Source organism: Balaenoptera physalus, assembly GCF_965194825.1.
Source record: "Balaenoptera physalus genome assembly, chromosome: 1".
Classification (NCBI taxonomy): Eukaryota; Metazoa; Chordata; class Mammalia; order Artiodactyla; family Balaenopteridae; genus Balaenoptera; species Balaenoptera physalus.
This window is the reverse complement of record NC_138882.1, coordinates 99,797,356-99,814,433: the sequence shown is the minus strand read 5'-3', so window position 1 is coordinate 99,814,433 and position 17,078 is coordinate 99,797,356. Positions and strand designations below refer to the sequence as shown.

Below are 17,078 nucleotides of genomic sequence, written 5' to 3'. Positions count from 1 at the left end.
TAAGGCCTGCCCAGAGCTCAGTCACTCTCTGAGCTTCACTCACTTTACTCATCTTGTAGGGTCCTCCCATCCTTCTGTCTTGAATTGTGGCTTCCTGGGTAAACCCCACTCTGCCTCTCCCCGAGGTTCCATGCCTTCATCTCCCAGAGCAGTGATCTTTGCAACTCCTGCAGCCCCTGGCATACAGTAGGAGCTCAATAGATGAGCGATGTATTGAGGAGTTGAACGGCACAGGGAAGGGTCTTGCAGAATGGTAGGAGGGAAGGACAGTGGAGTGGAAAAGTGTGGCGAGTGAACAAAGGCATGGAGGTGGAAGTGGCTAGGGCAGGGGAATAACCACTTTGGCGGGGGTTGAGTTCATACCAGGAGGCCGAAACAGATGCGCCTGGAAAGATGAAGGAAGTGAGGCCCAGGGCTCAGGAGGGCTTCGGCCATGGAGCCCCCATTCCTCTTTGAGGGCAGAACCTGGTAATGCTCCAGAATCTGGGTCCCTTGGCTAGGGGTTTCCAGAGGCTGCTCCCGGGGCAGCCCCCTGCCTCTCCCTGCCCACCCCCCTCTGTCTGCGTCGTCCATCAGAGCCTCGCTCACGGCCCCAGAGCCTCGCACTGACGCGGGCCCGTGCGTGAGTCAAGCCTGCGTCACGGCGCCCCGCCGCCAGGGTGGCCTTTCGCAAAGCGAGGGAACAGTGCGCGCTGCGCTCCGCCCCGCTCCGTTCCGCTCCGCAGAGCCGGCGCGGCCAGGGCGCAGGGAGGGTGGCCCTCGGCCCCGGTGCCTGCAACCTCACGCGCTACCTCCGGCGCGGGACCTGGGTTCCCGGACCGCTCCCCCGAGGCCCGAGCGCGCCGCGGGCGGGAGACGGGCCGGGACAAGCGGCGAGGAGAGGGCGAGAGGAGCGAGCAGAGTCTCGTGCGCCGGCGCGCGGCCCCGGGTCCCCTCCCAGCCCTGGCCGGGGCCCATCGCCGCCACACTCGGACTGCCCGTGGGAGGGGCTGTGCGCCCGCGACCCGTCGGGGACCGCAGCTGCTCGGTCGGAGTGCAGCGGCCGAGACCGCGCGACGGCCACGCGGGACAGGTGAGTCGCCGGCCGCGCCCCGTCTGGCTTTATGGGACCAGCCACCGCAACTTCAGCTATTCCGGCCCCGCCCCAGCCAGGGAGGCCTAAGGACCGAGGTGCGAGGCGGCGCTGCCGGGGTATCGACCCAGCCTTGCGAGGGCCCCGGGCTCCTCCCGCCACTCCAGCCGCCGTTGCCTGGCGACGGAGCCCCGGGGCCCGCGCTTCTCGGGCGCTCCGGGGGTGTCCTGCGCTGCGCTCACGGTTGGACACCGGACTCCAGCTTCCGGGGCTAAGAGGGCCCAAGAACTCCGGAGGTAATCGGGCAGAGCTGCAGAGGCAAGCGCCCGCGGAGGAACGGGGAGGAGGCCCGGCCAGAATCGCCGCCTGGAGCTGCGCGCCCAGGGCGCAGTTCTCTCGGGGAGGCTCCTGCGCGGCAGGAGACCCCAGCCCCAGCCGCTCGGCTTCAGGCCCGTGACCTTGACAGTAACACTGGCAAGAGAAGCAGAGCGCTCACGCGCGAGATGAATATTTAATTCCCAGTCTTGGGGCTGGTCCTCGCTGAATTCGGAGCTAGCGGGGCGCCCATCCTCCCTCGAGGGAAGCGCGTCTGGGAACCGAATGGCGGAGATGGGGGACGTGCGCGGGGTGCAGGTCTGGAGGGGGCACCGCCTCGGGAGAGAGGCCTCTGCCACGTTTATACCTGTGCGCACCGTGCTCTCTAGCGATGCTAGTGTGTCTAGCGCACAGTGCTCTGGGGAGGGCCGCTCCCGCAGGGGCGCGGTCTCCTGCTCTGTCCTTTTAAAGCTCAAACAGCCCTGTCAGGGCTGCAAGTGTTCAGAAATCCCGAGGCCATTCACCTTACAGGACCCAGTCGCTGTGACGCGGAGTTAAAAAAAATTTGTTCCCACCCCTCTTTCGTTCTTTGAGAAAACATTTAACGGACCCTTTGGATTAGGAAATTTCTAACCAGAGCTACCTTTGGGGCAATTCCGCTGTGAGTATGAGGCAGGTGGGGTTGGGTTGGGGAGAGAAGTCAGTGGTGTAGAGGAGGAAGATTCTTTTGAGGGCACTGCCCCTGCCTGTTAACAGGAACTTTCAGGAACTAAGAAAATCCTGTAATGGCTCGCCCCAAAATTCAACCAAAACTTTAGTTATGCTGTGCTGGACCTACCGACTGATGTCTGAAGAACAAGGCCAGAGTGTGTAGAGGTTAACCAGAGGGCTTCTTCCGTCTCATGCTGTGCTTGCATTATCCCATGGTCTGGTGAGGTGGACCCATCACCTGGGCAGGAAGAGCTTTGAGGTCACACCTGCTTGTCCTTGGCCATGGCCCATCCACGGGGACCATGAGAGGCTCAGCTCCTCTGCTGGCTTTTTGTCTAATAGAGCAGCTGTGGCTAAGTAGGTGGTGAATTTCAGCAAATCCCTGCATCTCAGCCTGGAGGGTGACTCAGTGTAGAAGGCAAATTGTGCCCACCAGCTCTGATTGGAGTGAGTGTGTTGGGCCTGAGTCACACACAGTCATGTGTCAGCTGTTTGTGAGTTGAATGGAGTTCTTTACCAGGACTTGTGAGTGGCAGTGACCCAAGCTCTCAGTGTTTTGGAGTCACTGACCAAAGGTGAGCAAGTTTCCAGAATGAGTTAAGCAGAGCTCAGGGTGCCTGGCTGCTGGGCAAGGGTCCTGGAGCTCTGACCCCATGGGGAAAGTGAGCAGGGCCGGGTTGGGGGGTGGGTGTTGGAGGAGAGGCTTGGCGGGGGGGCCCTGTGATTTCAGTGAGAACTTGGTCCAGTACTCTGCCATGTGCCAGCATGGGGTGACCTTGGGCAAGTCCCTTTACCTCCCGAGCCTTGGTTTCCTCAGCTGTGAAGCAGGGATGTCAGTGGTACCTTTTCTGCAGGCTTATTTTTGAGACCAGTGCTAGACATGTAGCAGATGCTCGTTAAATGTTAGTTCCCCACCCCTTTCCTTATGGGCCTTAATCAGAAGTAATTCTTTCTCTTCCTGTCCTTGTTTCTTGGTGTGAGAGGGGGCATGGAGACAAATGAAAGTGTCAGGGCTTTCCATGTGGTTAAGAAGGACGCATAACTCAGCTTCAAACTGACCTATTTCCAACCCTCAGGTCTCCCCTGGGAGACCCTGAGTGGGGAAGCCTGAGTAAGAGCAGTGCTATGGGGGATGGAGTGGAAGGTGGGGGGTAAGAGGGGCTGTGCTGGGTCTGCTGGATGCCCTTGGTTGCCTGCAGCTGCTTCAGGGTGAGACTCTAGCACAGACTTTGACTCCTGAGGATTGTTCATGGCTGTGGCCTACATCCAAGTTGCAGCACTCGCTAAACTTCAGGTGTCCCTGCTCTTTGATCAGGTCTTGCCATCCCCCTCCCCACCTGTCCTGTCCATAATGGAGTTGGGAGCTGCAGAAGAACAGTCCAGGAGAGGCTAGGCTGGCCTTCCTGGAGAGGAAAGGAGTATATCTCCTGCCTTTATATCTCCTGCCTTTCCTGAAAGATCCTGGGCCACTGGCTCCCTCCTGTAATATGACTAGACCCGGTGCTGAGCTAAGAGGTGTGCACCTTAAGAGCAAAGGAAATATGGGGATCCCCAGGGCAGCAAGAAAGAAGCCATGCTGACCCAGGGGACTCCAGTCTGCTTCTGGAAATGTGCGTGTGTGTGTGTGTGTGTGTGTGGGTGTGGGTGGGGGAGGGGGGTGGTACATGAACCCTGGAATCACTGCCCTCCCAATTGGATCTGGGAGCAAATTCCAAGGATGATAAATACAGAGATGGGAGGATTCCTAAGAAGCAAGTTCCTTCTGCCTGTGCAGCATCCCTTCCCTGTGCTCCTTCCCATCCAGGTTTGCTGCAGCAGGACAATTCATCATTAATCCCTTCAAAGCTGCTAAGATAAGCAGCAGAACGGTTTAAAAGGAAGATGGATTTCGTTTTTGTTTCTGTTTTTTTTCCTGAAAACCAGGTCTGAGTTATTGCTTGCTCTCAGGCTGGGCTGCAAGAAGTCCTCACAACAAAATAATCTGGAGCACCAGGATGGAAAAACTCTCTTAGCCTGTACAAAGTCCTTTTATAGCAGCCCTCTCCTGACTGAGGCTTCCAGAGGTCAGAAGCACAATACCACAGGTAGATCTGTGTTAGTGCACTGCCCCGAACGCAGGTGGGATGGTGATCTGTGGGGAAATGCCTACTTGGCCTGCTTCTAGGAGGGGCAGGTGCTGGGTTCCAGCAGCTCACTCGGTGCTTGGCACACAGTAATAATATCCAGGTTTTTATTGAGGCTTGTGCTAAGTGCTTTATTCATACACTGTCTCGTTTAAGCTTCGTTACAGTCCCAGGAGGCATATTATTGCTCTCAGCAGTTTACAGATTTGGGACTTGAGGTTCAGAGAGGTTAAATAATTTGCTCAAGGTCACACAGTAGTGAATGGCAACCTGAGAATTTGAACTCAGGTCTGTCAGATTCCAGACTTCATGCTCTTGATGTCTATGTGATGTGTCTCTGTAATAAGTTCTTAATAAATGTTGCTGACAACCTAGGCATTTACCCAAATGAGCTTGTCTAAACCTGTGAGTTTGATTCTTTAAGCTGGTGCCCTGAGAAGGGGGTATGAGCCTCTACTAATGGGAAATTGGTAGAGAATGAACATATCTCAGTTTCTAAGTTTTGGGGAATACAGTATGTGGTTCCAGGTAGATTGGAATCCAGAAGAACATCCCAGTCTCCATCTTGGTGCTTTACTGTCCTGTCCATCTTTCTCTTCCTGACCTCTACCACCCCTGATCTCACTCCCTTAAAGTTTGTCCAAGTCTGGGGTTGGTTCTGGGAGCAGTGAGGGAAGAGTCAGAGCAGACTGGAGGTTGCCCTGAGGATTTCTGTGTCTGTAGGATCAAGGACAGCCAGTTGCTGGTGGGAGCTCTGATGTGTCAGGTTTCTCTGCTGGACACAATGTGCTAGGGACCTGCAGCAGTTTCTGGTGAGGTCCCAGACCCCAGAGCAAAACTGCTAACACTTCAAGGTTATTTACAGCAGCTGCGGCATGGGCTGCCCAGAGGGATGTTGCTTGCTTCCTGGTCCTGTCCTGTGGAGCCCACTCTCTTTATCCTTGGGGCTCCACCACTTGCATCCTTGGCTGTTCTGGGAAACTTGGCATCCTCCTGGCTCTCCATCTCTTCTCTCTCTCTGAGAAATCACCTGGAGGAATAGGCCCATACTGTCCTAGCCTGCCTGGCATCTTCAAACCACCTTTGATCACCATGGGGAAGTTTCTGAAAGTGAGGGTGGATAGTTAGAATGTAAGCTTCTCCTCCATGCCCAGCAGACAAAGAGGTCTTCCCAGGAACCCTTACTCCACAGACAGCCATTTTGAGGAGATACAGCCTTTGGGTAATTCTCTCCCCCCATCTGCCATCCCCCATGAGTAAAAGTAGAGGAGAACATGGCAGAAGAGTAAGACGCGGAGATCACCATCCCCCATGAGTAATTTTAAAAATTAAAACATGGTTCATCTCTGGATAAATCCAGTTATTTAAGAAAAATATAATTAGATATTCACTGTGTACAGAAAACTCACATGTGAGAACATAAACTCAGATGCAGGATGGATTACTGTACCAAATTATTCTCACATTTAAAACCAGATATATATTGTTAGAGAATAATTTTGGGTCAGGTGAGGCCTGGGCAGCCTGAGCCCCCAACTTGGGAGTAGAGACCGAAAGCGCTTTTGCTCTGAGGCCTCCTGTGGAGTGAGGGTGGGGCGAGCGGGGCCAGGGGAAGTGACACCCCAGCTCCCAGGCCCCGGGGTCAACGCACCAGCTGCATTTGACCCACTGCGCTGCCACTCTGTCTTCCAGGGCCTGCGCACAGTTCATTTGAAGATAACAAGTTGCCTCTCAACGTGTTCCATCATTTCTAATTTAATTACTGGTTTAATTAGAACTTCCATTGGATTCTTTGCACCACTGCTTTGCCACCTATTATTTCACTTGCAAATAGGATCTGTTGGTCCCCACCCCAAATTCCTGCTGGTTGCATTTTCTCTTTAATTATAAGACTTCTGGGCTCTGTGGTTTTAAATCCAACTCCAGGTCAGGAGTGCTCTTTGAGAAAGTTACCGTTCAGGAGATGTGAACAGTCACCTGGTGGAATGGCTCCAGCAGGTGCTGCCAGGTGAGTATTCAGGGAGGACGTGGACCTCGTCTCCCTGGGGGGTCTACAGGGCAGAGAGCAAGCGTGCTCCTGTGCTGGGCAACCTGGCAGTGGCTCCCAGAATGGCCTGGTGGGTGCTGTCCACGGTCCTGGCACACCTCTGAGACAACCTGCCTGCTAGTAATTCAGGGACTCCTTTAGAACTGCTGGAAGGAATCTCCTTGACCAGTCCCCAAATTGTATTATGCCTTTAGCTTTGGGAAAGGGCCCAGCCAAGTGAGGAAGCTCCTGACCTCAGGGAGGAATGATGGTAGATGGACTTGTTCCACTGCTGACTTGCTGAATGAGATTCACGTATGTCACTTTGCAGTGTGGCATGGTGCGTTGGAGAACTTCCTAACCAGGGCCCCAGAGGGGTGGCATGAGGCCCAGAAATAATGACGCCTTCATTCCTTGGAATAGCCTTGAGTGGCCTAGGGTGGTGAAGCCTCCTCCATTTACCCCAGTGTTCCACAGCCATATTCTCTTCTCTGTGTGTCATCACATGTGGAAGGATGTAAAGCACCAGTGTATTGGAAAGAGTATGGGCTATCGAGTGAGGTAGACCACAGTTTGGATTCCCTCTCCTCCGTTTCATGGCTGGGTAATCTTGTACATGGTATTTAGCTTCCCTTAGCTTAGGCTTCTTCATCTGTAAAATGAGAATTCCATTTTACCCCAAGCTTTTCTGGGGGGTAAATAACATATGTAAGCACAGTAGGTCTTCAAACATGTGTGCTCCCTCCGCTGTGGTCTCAGGTGTCCTGCTGGGAGTGCTTTTCTGCCCACCCCTCCACAAAGCCGCACTGAAGCCTGGTGAGGAAAGAGACACAAACGTTTCTGGTTCTCAGGAAAGAGACATCATGTTGGGACTGTAATTAAGGGTTTCTGATCACTATTCCTTCAAGTGCTCTTCACAGTCTGGTGGGTAACTCAGGTAATTGGACACCCTTGATTCCTTCTGTCTCTCTCTGAGACAAGAGAAAATAGTGGCTTTAAGAAAATCCAGGTCAGAGGATTTGGGCAGTAGCTGTGAGGACCCGTCTGTCACCACCGTGGGCCTCCCATGAATAAGAAAAGAAGGGAGTGAGGCATTCACTCATTGCTCCTGGACTTTTTATTTTCACAACTGATTTTAAAAAACTATTTTTTCCAAATCAGGACAGTCTCATGGATCTCCTGTTTGGGGCCTGTGTGCACTTCAGCACTCTGGGGTCCTCTGTTTCCCTCTCTCTTTAAAACCTAAACCTTATCCAACAGCCAGCCCAGGTCACCACCATCTCTAACCTACCGTCCCCACTTTTTCCTTTTTTTTTTTTTTTTTTAATTTATTTTATTGATGTATAGCTGATTTACAACATTGTGTTAATTTCTGCTGTACAGCAAAGTGATTCGATTATACATATATATATATATTCTTTTTCATATTCTTTTCCATTATGGTTTATCACAGAATATTGAATATAGTTCCCTGTGCTATACAGTAGAACCTTGTTGTTTATTCATTCTATATCTAATAGTTTGCACCTGCTAATCTCAAACTCCCAATCCATGTGCTTTTTTTAAAAATTAATTTATTTACTTATATTTATTTTTGGCTGTGTTGGGTCTTCGTTTCTGTGCGAGGGCTTTCTCCAGTTGTGGCGAGCGGGGGCCACTCTTCATCACGGTGCACGGGCCTCTCACCGTTGCGGCCTCTCCCGTTGCGGAGCACAGGCTCCAGACGCGCAGGCTCAGTAGTTGTGGCACACGGGCTTAGTCACTCCGCGGCATGTGGGATCCTCCCAGACCAGGGCTCGAACCCGTGTTCCCTGCATTGGCAGGCAGATTCTTAACCACTGTGCCACCAGGGAAGCCCTCCATGTGCTTTTTAATTTGTACTATACTGATCTATTTAAAAACAGTCGGGTGACATCACTCCCCTGCTCGAAAACTGCCAGCAGCTTCCTGTTATCCTTGAGAGGAAACCCAAACTCCTTTCTATGGCCCACGGGTCCTGCCTGTTCAGGATGCCAGTTATCCTCCTGTCTCAGCACCTCCCGCTCTTCCCTGGCTCAGGATGCACTAGACGCAGGGCCCTTCCTTCTAGTCCTTGAACTCACCAACTGCTGCTCCTGCCTCAGGGCCTTTGCACTTTCTGTTCCCTCTGCCCTGAATGCTTTCCCAGGATATCCACATGGCTTATTCTCTCACACTATCAGGTCTTTATCAGAGTTGCTTTCCTAACTCCCCTACATATTGTAGCATCCCTACCTCATTCCATCCCTGCTGTATTATATATTTATTTGTTACCACTATGGATACAGTCTATGCCTATATATACAATATTAATTACACATTTGTCTGGTTTTTATTTGTCCTCTGCACTGGAATATACGTCCCGCAGGGCAGGGACATTATTTGCTCTGTTCTCTGCTGTACTAGGACAGGGCCTGGTGCATAGTTAGTGTTCAGTAAATACCTGTTGAAGGAAGTAAAGGACAGGAGGAAGAGAGAGAGGGAGGGAAAATATAGAGAGGAATTTTTAAAGTCCCATATTTCAGCAGTATCCCTAGTTCGTGGGAGTTTCTGGGTGTTTCTCTGTTCTCCTCCAGCCCAAGAGGGGCGTGGGAAATCAGTCAGAGCTCCAAGCACCTGCATCCCCCACCAGCCCCACATGTCCTCAGGTACCTGCGTGCTTGTTCCACACCAATTCCTGGCCATTTCGGGACTGTGGGTGGATGGGCCTCTGTTCCTGGTTAGACCCATTTCCCCCATGTTCTCACGAGGAGGGGCAGCTGGTGTGGGTTTATGGTGTGCCCCTGCGTTATATCATTTTATCCTCATGACAACCCTGCGAAGTCAGAGCCTCATCCCCATCTTTTCAGGTCCAGAAACTGCAACCAAAAGAGGAGGTGTACTTCCCCAAAGACTCACAACTTGTAAATGGCAGCAGAACTCAGACCCAGGTTTCCCTGGCTCCAAAACCCATGATCTTTCTGGGACAGTGTGGTGGTTGAGAGATTCCGGAGTCATCCTGTTTGGTGGTTGGGCCTCCGGCCTCCACTGTTTGACTGTGTGCCGTATTTCATCAATTCCAAGGTGTGTAATCTTGCACAGTGTCACATCTTAAAATCAGGATGTGCAATCAACAACGTCTCAGATTGGCTGTTGGTCAGGTGGAGTGGTGACCTAGTTGCGGGGGGGTGGGGTGAAAACCTTCCATGGACACTTTCTGGTAAGTTCAAGAAAGTACCAGCACCAAAGGATCTTAAGTTCAATGAAATATAGGTAATTAATCCCTCTGAGCCTCTACTTCTTCATTTGTAAAATGGGGATAAGAGTGGCACCAGCCTCATACAGTTATTGGTGGGGTTAAAGGAGATAATGTCTGCTCAACACAGTGGCTGCTATGGAGTTGGCCCTCAAGAAGTATCACCTATGTGCTGCTGTTGTCATTGTCATTATTACCACCCCACTCTGCCCTCAGCAACCTAAATTCTCGTGCAAGGCTCAGGCATCTGTGGGGCAGCCGTGGTACTGCTCTTGCTTGTACACCCACTGGGCGTGCATTTCCCCCTCACATGATATGGTAGAACTGAACCAAAAGATTTTGTTGGCACTGGCCCCGCCCACATTTTCCAGTGCCAGTTCCTCCCCCTGTGGACCATCTGCCCCTTTTCCTGCTTTCTCTCCTCCTTGACTAAGAAAACAAAACACCAACTGCAGAGAACACGCTCAGCAAACGCAGCAGGAAGGTGAGACGGGCGGCAGAAGATTCCACTGGCTCCTTTGCCTGTTTGTTGTTTGGAATTGTCCACCAGCCTCAGAAACGCTCCATGCCAACACTGTGCCCGTCCAGTGTTTATTTCTCTCTGGTGAGGGTGGATCCTGTCTGCAAAGTGGAGAAAAGGAGGCACAAATCATGGCTCCTTTATAAAAGGCAAAAAGTCAATGAGCGACGGTCAGGCTTCTTAGTTTACCTTAGCTTTAAACTGCCGCTTGGGGCATCAGATGCTCTTGGGATCAGAATGTCCTGTCAGAAAATGGGGAAAATTTGAAGCTGGAAAATTACATCAGACCCTAGAAAATTTGGGGAGTTCAAAATACTTTAATTCATTGATTCACGCACTCACTTCATTCGTATCATATTTGTTGAGCACATGTGGTAGTTAAGTCACCAGGATTTGGCCTTGCAGAAGCAAAGATGCTGTCAATCTGGATAAGGACAGGAGACCACAGCACAAACCCAGCAAATCTGTGAAATGGAGTCAGAAGTAACCATCCTATTGATTTGACTTCTCAGTAAGCTTTTCTTTCTCCTTCTATCCATGTGGTAACCAGATGCAATTGGTAGGTAAGCGCTGTTCCCTATTTTCCATATGAATAAGGAACAGAAAGCTGTCTTCCAAGGCCTGGGGTCCCCCTGACATGTGCTGGAGGGCTGTGCCGGATTAGAGCCCCCGGCTGGGCAGGCGACTTCTGGTAGGTTTACCGCCTCTCCTCTAGTCAGAGCTATTAGCTCTTCACCCCGGCCTCTTTGTTTCAAAGGCAAAGGCAGTGGTTCAGATTTCAACATAGGAAGCGGGTTGTTCTTGGAGGGTAGGCAGGCAGAGACCCTGGAGCATCTGTAAATACCACATTCTGTCTGGTATGCCAAGCCCTGCTGGGCCCGGGGCAGGCAGGAGGGGCACAAAGCTGAATACACCTCGGGTCCTGCCCTCAGGGAGCCTTGTGGTTAGAAAAGGAATCAGGCCTGTAAACAACTAGCTATACTAGAAAGCCAAATGGTAAAAGTGTAAAATAGTCTTATAAAGAGCGTGCTGAGGAGAGAGAAAGGGATACTCATTCTTACTGAGAGAACTGCGGAAGGTGCCACAGGTGAGACGGTGGGCCTCGAGCTGGGCCTTCAAAGACTAGAAAGTCCAGGAGGCAGAGGATGGGGAGTGGTGGGTGGGCAGGGGAGGAAAGGGGGAGCCGGGGCTGGGGAGGTGGAAGGGGGCCCAGAGGAGGAGCTGCATGTCTTGGCCAGGGCAGTGCGTTGGCAGTGGGTGCAGAGGACGTGGTACCCAAGAAGCCGCCTCCGAAGGCCTGGAGGAGAAGTGAGCTGGGAGCCTGTCGCCGGCCTCTAGCGGAGAGAAGTTCTGAGCTAGAGCACGAGGGACGGGAGAGGACAGATCTGAACCCACTGACAGGAATTTGCGACGTGGGCACGAAGGGTGAAGGAGGGAGAAGCCAGGAATGGTGCTGGGTCCCTGCCTGTGCATCCTGGGCGAGAAAACTCAAGGCGGGTGGCCACCACGTCCATCAGGAGCAGTTTGCCTCAGGTGACTGCCAGAGGTTCCAATAAGACAATTAAAAATAATTTGGAGGATAATTTGGGTCTCTGATAACAGTCTGACCTGTTTCGGGCTCAGTGGAAGCCCAGAGGCTCTGAGGTAATTAGGACGACTGTGTGGGCCACCACCGCTTGTCACCTGGAAATCAGGAAGCTGTCAAGTTCCCTGAGAGAAAGGGGCCCGGCCTTGCTTCCTTCTCACCACCGCTCAGCCCTGAGTTGGACCTTGGCAGTATGGCGCGGGGAGCTGGGCGCTCTCCTCGACTTTCCTCTGCTGGGGGCTCTCACGGCTTCCCTGTGGTGGGGGTTTGCATTTACGAATGTGCAGCACCCTCTCCAGAGCCCCCCGACCCAAGAGCAGCAAAACTGGGCACGCCCCCTGGGGCTCAGTGAAGCCAGCACTCGAGGTCTGTGGTCCCCTTGGCTCCTCTTTCCCCAGGATGGCAGCTTGTCCACTCAGCTCCCCGGGGGTCTCCCTTGGAAAATCAGTGACTCCCTTGAGTTTGTCCCTTGAGGTATCTGATACAAACTTACCGACCCCAGGAGGCAGGTGCTCAGAGGGTCCCCCGCCCCCTCTCTGGCTGCTGTCGAGCGGAGGGGCCTCTGGCTTGGCTTTGGTTTCAGGGTGAACAGCCACCCCCTTGGGGTAATTGCTGAGCGCTGTGCTTGAAAAGCTGTGGAGCCATCAGTCCTCTGGCAGGAGACATTTTTACCTGTCTGCCGCCTAGTGGCACTATTTTTTTCTCTTTTTAAGAAGATTCACAGTTCACGCACTGGTCCTGCTTCTCTCACGTGTGCTATTCTGAGCCGTAAGCTGCGTCTGTTGCTAAGTGACAGATCTGGCACCAAGGGCTTTCTTGGCATTCGAGCCCCTCTGCATTGTGCTTTAAGTAATTGAGGCATTCCTTTCCGAGAGTACCATGGACTGATGTGCTGCTTGGGAAAGCAACTTTACAACCCACCCCCAACTACTACAGGGCGATGATCTGAGTACGACTGGGTTGGCTGCCAAAGCATCCCCTCAGCGCACCAGTGAGCTCTCAGCTGGCAGAGGGTGGCCTGACAGACCAGCCCAAGGACCTGCAGTGTCTAGTGCCTGGGGCTGGTCACACCTTGCTCACACGCACGTGCAGGAGGGGCACTCCCTGGATAGATGCAGAGCTGAAAGAGCCTCAGAGATCATCCAGACCAACTCATTTCACACACAGGGAAACTGAGGTCCAGAGAGGTCAGGGTGATGGTGCCAATTTGCACGGTTGGCTGGTGGTTGGTCAAGACCAGCACCGAGCCAGCCTCCCGCTGCTTGGGTCTCGGCTGGCTCCATGGTCCGCAAAGGCAGGGGCAGAGAGGAATCTGCCCCCACTGGCTTTTCTCTGATCCTGGTGCTTGTCCGCAGCAGTGCTTCGGGGTCCCTGGCTGGTACACATTGGATTCCCGGGCCCTGGTCTGAAAGCTCACCTTTCCCCACAGACGGCCTCCAGGCTTCAGGGAACTAGTGCGTGCAGGGAGCGAGGGTTGTTCTGAGTCGCTGCTGCCACCTTCCCTTTAAAGGCACGGAGAGAGCACAGGAGTGGGGAGACCTGGGTGCTGACAGCTGTGTGATGTGAGCCATGCCCTGTCCCACCCTGGGGCATAGCTGTCCGCCTCATTTCCCGGGCCGGGCTGTGAATCCGAGATGATGAGAAGAGGTGACGTTTGTGAGCGCTTGGTGGGGGCCGGTCCCCTTCGGAGACCTGTACAACCTGTCCTCTGCATGACATTGCAGAGTGAGCGCTGCTCTCCTCACTGACGCTCACCAAACGAGCTCAGTAAGGTGAAGAAGCTTCCCAGGCCGGCGGCAGTTGGTAAGGAGCGAAGCTGAGATTCGAACCCAGGCAGTTCGGCTTCGGAGCAGAATCATCCCATACTGTGCCCATAGACTGTGTAAAACATGTTTTTAAATGGTTTCAAACTATTCCAAATGCGAGCTATAGTTTGAGTAATGATACTGCTAGACTTTACTATGAGGCCATGTTTTTATCAGTAATAACCTTACTGATCTTTGGGCCCGGGATCTGGCGCCGCATGGCATTTACCTGCTTCCCTCTGACCCTGGGGCAGGTGAGTGGGCCTGGGCTTCGCAGGGTGCTGCGCCAGCAGCCTCAGGGTGCTGTCACTTCTCGCTAACAGAAAAAGACATCTCTGAGCTGGTGGTGCTGCAAAATGCTCTCCATCCTCCACCCCGCTCCCCCCCGCAAACTCATTTTGGCTTTTCCTGAGGAGAAACAGGGCATTTATGTAACAAAATATAAATAGGGGGACTTACATATTTTTAAATGAATAAAGGCAAAGAACACCAGGCTTCCAGGTAGCAGCCTCTGTCATTTGGGTTCTTCCTGGTGCCAGGCCCTGCACTAGGCACTTTGTATGCATCTGCCCATGGAATCCTCATGCAGCCCTGCCTGGGAGGCAGGAACTGTCATCAGATAGAACATTTTCACCCGAGAGGTAGCCTGATGCTCGCATAATTCAAGTGAGGTGGCTGTCCCCTCACTCGGCACCAGCTGATGTCTTTACAGATGGTGGGGTGGAGGCGTCCGGGGCGGACGGCAGGGGCTTTGAAGTCAGACAGGCACTTCATTCATTCACTCACACACTTAACATACGTCTCCTGATGTATACGCCTCTGCTCAGATGTCCCCTCCTCAGAGATGCCTTTCCAGACCATAAAATAGCAGCCTTCCAGCTCGCAAGCCACCCCGCTCTCTACCCCATGTTATTGTCTTTATAGCAAAAATCACCACTGGCTATTTTATCTGTTTATTTCTTTCTTTAGTATCTGGCCTTTCCACTAGAAATATAACCTCCGCAAGAGGAAACACTTGGCTTATTTTGTTTGCTGCTGTATCCCTCACACCTGGAACAGAGCCTGCTACGGAGAAGGCACTCAGTTAATGTATGTCAAGTCAATGAATGAGTGAGTGAATGAATGAATGAATGAAATGGGCTCTCAAACCCAGGCCTCTGACTTCAAAGCCTCTGCCCTTTACCATGAGAGACGACTGTCTTCTTCCAGTGTCTCATCCCCCCCTTGCTGAGTCTGACCCAGTGGCTTTGGGCAATTCACTTCCTCTCTCTCAGCCTCAGTTTCCTCATATATAAAATGAGAATGTTGCTAGGATCCCTCAAACTTTAATATTCCAAATGTTGGACTCTGCTGTCACATGAGCATATTCACTGGGCACAGACGGTTCTAGTCATGATTGAAACCCAGCCCAGTGTCTCAGCTTGCAAGTTTGCACCGGCACTTTGCTTCCTGCAAACCCAATGGCCTAGGAGGACCCCGGGCCCCCATCCTGCAGTGCAGGATCCTGCAGTGCACATCAGTGATGTCTTGGGAAGGAGGAAGAAGCTCATATTGAGCTGATGCCTATGGTTTCCGTGATGCTGCTGTGGGTATCCTTCTCTGGATTTACCAGAAGGTGTTCATTTTGTCCTTGAGCCCACTTAGTTTAAAATGATGCCTTCCTCCCCTCCCCCCTGCTTCTCATGCTGGTGACCAGAGCTGCCACTCACTAATCTATTTATGGGGAAGCATGTTCTCTAATTGGTCAGCCTCAAGATAAATTCTGCAGACTTGCAGGAATCCCCCTTGGTTTTCTCCAGTTGTGGCAAGATGAACAGTACGTCATATCTAACGCACAGCAGATTGTTCTGATCAAATCCTGCTGCAGGCTGAGTACCTGCAGAGAGGCTCCAGGCTAAGGTACCTGGTGATTGTGGTTGCAGGAGGGACCCACCCTCACCCTTCTCCCCAGCTCTAGTTTTTAATAAAACTCTTGACATAAGCTGAGGAGAGATGGGGTAGCTGGACAAGCGACCACTGCATGTGCCTTAGGTTTTGTTCTCCATTTGAGAGCCTGGGGACAGGGACCTACTGACTGGGGAGGGGGAGGGGCTTGTCCTGGCAGCCCAGGCAAGAACACAAGCCTCCCCCTTGCACAACTCCTGCGGGCACCATTGGCTTCTGTAGCACAGGCACCGTAGCAGCCCGGGGGGAGGCTGAGGGCTGGAGAGGCCACAGACACAAGAGTCCCACCTTGAAGCACCCTCCAGGACATGATGGAGTGTTCAGCTGACCCACTGTAAAGTTGAGTCCCAACAGAGAGCTACATTTCTTGTAGGGGATTCTGAGGTCTTTCAGGCAGGCTGGCTCTGTCCCAGTCACTCCAAAGCCCAAGACCCTGGCTGTGCCTGAGGTGGAAGGGGACAGTCCCTAAAGAATCACTGTCCCCCTTAGATGAGGAGGGCAGGGAAGTGTCACCTGCTTGTGTGGTCCAAGGCCTGGCCTGGGGAGGGCTGGCTAACCCCGCGGACCAGGGTGGACAGTTGTCCCCATCTGCCAGGCCTCCTAGCTTCATTACGTGTGTAACGGGATCTGGCCAGCCAGGTCTCCTTGAAGGTCCTTGTGGCTGGAGTCAGCCAGGAGGTCTGGGTCAAGCCCAGCAGGAGGGGCTTCCGCTACACAGGGACCTTGCCCAAGAGTTCAGGTGGCACGTGCGAGGAGAACAGAGGCAGCTCCTTCCCTTAGTAATGGCAGAGCCGCATAATTTACATCCCTAGAAAGATGCAGGGCAACTGCAGGCCGGGGTGTACGTGGTTTAATTTTAAATCCTCCAACCTTCCCTTAATGAGGAGGTGCTTCAAAACAAGCAGAATGTTGGGATCCTTCAAAGGACTCATTTCCTTGGTGCTTTATTTGTTTAAGGGAGAGCATGACACGCGATGGGGAATGGCAGGAGCAGGGAGGGTTTTGCCTCCCCCGCCCACCTTGTGCAGACATTATCTGCTGTAAAACTGTCACTGAAGGATGGAGAACTGGCTCTTGGCTGTGGTGGCCTTCAGATAATGTCACTGCTGAGTGATGACCCAGGATTTGTTGGCACTGAGCAAACATCTCTAGGGCTCTGCTGCCAGGATCCTTAGCTGAGCCTGGCCGGTGCTCCTGCCTGGGATGCTGGTGTCCAGGGGCTCCACGGTAAGAGCTCTAGCCTTCTTTTCCCCAAACATTAGTGTCCCTCTGAATCACCAAAGGTTTTGTAGAAATACAGAGAATGATTCAGTAGGTCTGGGGTGGGCCTGAGAGTCTGTGTTTCTCACAAGTTCCCATGATGCCACTGGCCCCAAAACTGCATTTTGAATGCAGGCGCTGGCTTCCTGGGTCCCACCAGGTGATTTGACTAAATAGAACACAGGAGGGCTAGGACTTGGCTATACCCTGTGCTGCCCTGGGCGGGGAAGGCCGTGGAGCCCTCCAGATGTTCTTGAACATTCTAGGATCTGTGGTTATGAAAGGGGTCAGTGTTGTCGTGGACGACCCTTTATTTGGGTTTGGTGTATGGTGTTGCGTCTTCCGTCCCATTAGGCTGGCCTTTCTGGTGATGCTCAGGTAAGAAGGCCAGTGGGGAAACTGAGTGTGCAGACCTCGAGCTCCTCAGCGGGCACCTCGATGGGGAGGAAGGCGAGCTCGATGCT

At 52.8% G+C, this 17,078-nt stretch overlaps 1 protein-coding gene across 4 annotated transcripts in view; it reads left to right on the top strand.

Moving 5' to 3' along the window:
- The first annotated feature begins 671 nt into the window (after positions 1-671).
- The window catches only part of SLC6A17 (solute carrier family 6 member 17), a 50,617-nt gene continuing 34,210 nt past the window's right edge, over positions 672-17,078 (top strand). Inside the window, exons 1-3 of one of the 4 annotated variants that reach the window (XM_082432094.1) lie at positions 672-1,072; positions 6,148-6,229; positions 14,380-14,499. The gene's annotated coding sequence lies outside the window, so the exon portion shown is untranslated. The remainder of the gene's footprint in view (positions 1,073-6,147; positions 6,230-14,379; positions 14,500-17,078) is intronic. The other 3 variants (XM_082432093.1, XM_082432096.1, XM_082432095.1) reach the window with 3 other exon arrangements.